We start from the raw sequence: 1,962 nt of genomic DNA on the forward strand, positions 1-1,962 counted from the left end.
GATCCTAAAGGCAGAGTGAAGTCACATGAGCAGGAGGCCGAAACGCCCGTGCATCGGCCCTGAAAGCATGGCCTTCTCTCCGGGAACCCACACTTAGGGCTTGAAAACGAATTTCCTGGGACAAGTTGTCTGATGAAGAAAAATTTTATGTTCGGTTTATAGATGGTTCCACATGATATACTAGGAATACCTAAAAGTGGATGAGTCAGTCTACGGCCATGCCACCCTGAGCAAGCCTGATCTTGTCTGATCTTAGAAACTAAGCAGAGTCAGGCCTGGTTAGTACTTGGATGGGAGACCACCTAGGAAGACCAGGTGCTGTAGACCAGGACCTTGTAAGCTGACAAGGTCCTTGCAATCTGTGAGGTCAACCGAGGGTTGCCTCGCCTAAAAATTAAATAATTAATCCATTTAAAAAATAAAAGTGGATGATTCTAACATTGTCCCCATTCGGGCATGACATAGAACACGAGTGAAGGGAAGTTTTTCAGGGGTTGACCTTTGAGGAGTGAGCATGGTGGTCTGCTTTTACTGGAAGAAGAAGTAGAGAAATATTATGTTCACAGTGACTTTTGAGCAGTGGCTAGTGACTTGGCTGAGTGGTCACGGACTTGAGAAGAAAAATATTGGAGAACTAGTAGCAAAGAGGCTCTGGGCACACCTCATGGAATGACTGCAAAGTGTGAGGATATTTTTGTTCTGTGTAATGTCTACCAAATGGCAACCATAGCAGACAAGGCTCTCGGTAATCACGTGGACAAGACAGCTCTTTGCCCAGCCATCCCCACTCATTGCTTTAAAGGGCTGATGAAGCAAGTGGCCACAGAGGCAGGCTTGGAGATTATTCATGGGCTCAACAACACGGGCCTCAACTCACTGTGGATGATGTGGCTGTAAGTACTGGTGAGTCCCCAACACATCAACAACAGAAAGTGACACTGAGCCACCAATATGGTAATATTTCCCAAGCAAACAAGCCAGCCACCTGGTGACAGTTTGATTATATTCAATCACTTCTATCACAGAAGGGGAAGCAATTTGTTCTTTTTGGAATAGACACTTATTCTGGAGATGGATTTGCCTTCACTGCCAATAATAATCCTGCCAAAAACACCATTCATTTTGGAGATTGCTCTACTCGCTGTTAGGAATTTTCCCACAGTATTGCTTCTGAATAAGAAAAAGGGTTTTAGAGCAAATGAAGTGTAACAGTTGGCTTATGCCCATGAATTCATGGTTCCTACCGTATACCCTACTCCCTGCCTGATGAAATGGTGGCATGCGCTTCTGCAGACTCAGAAAAAACAGCTTGCAAGTATCTCAGGTTACATCCTGCATTGTCTTCAGGACTCACTCTTCATATTGTGAAAGCTAATGAAATACAACTTTGGCCTCTGATGATTTAGAGCTCTTTATTCTCCGGGAAGAAATGTTCTCACTAGGGGACAACGCCAAGGGGAAATGACACTGTATTTCTTACAGTCCTTTTCCTTAATGGTAAAGTTTGCCAATGAAGGAAATTGCAGGAGATTCTGAAGGCAGGAAAGGAGCAGAGTCTATGATCCTATGAGAGTGCTTGTACCCATATTAGGAGTATTTATTCACTGTGAGTTCTCAAATTCCTCAGTTTACTAATTTTGCTTTGGATCCAGCATCCAATAAATATACTGCGACATTTTATTTGACCACATTTGGATATTTCACATTTTCAAAGTTTACTGATTTGTTTCACTAATTTTGATTGTTGTTCAAAGTTATGAGACCCACATACCAGCATTCTAGTTCCTTGTTTGCAGTTACCTTATTGGCTATTTCTACAAAAAGTAGTATTACCAATATAAAAAAAATAATCTGTCAAAATACAAAATCATCTTCTTTCATTGAAAACCACCCATTTTCTATGTCTTCAGCAGTACCCATAATCTATTAAAATCTAAAATATTATAAGAGGCCCAGTTCAAA

General features: G+C 41.6%; 1 pseudogene; it reads left to right on the plus strand.

The window, feature by feature from the left end:
* The first annotated feature begins 208 nt into the window (after positions 1-208).
* LOC112469966 lies at positions 209-327 on the plus strand (annotated as a pseudogene).
* Positions 328-1,962: the final 1,635 nt, after the last annotated feature.

This window comes from Pteropus alecto, unplaced genomic scaffold, assembly GCF_000325575.1.
Source record: "Pteropus alecto unplaced genomic scaffold, ASM32557v1 scaffold48, whole genome shotgun sequence".
In the NCBI taxonomy this organism is placed as follows: domain Eukaryota; kingdom Metazoa; phylum Chordata; class Mammalia; order Chiroptera; family Pteropodidae; genus Pteropus; species Pteropus alecto.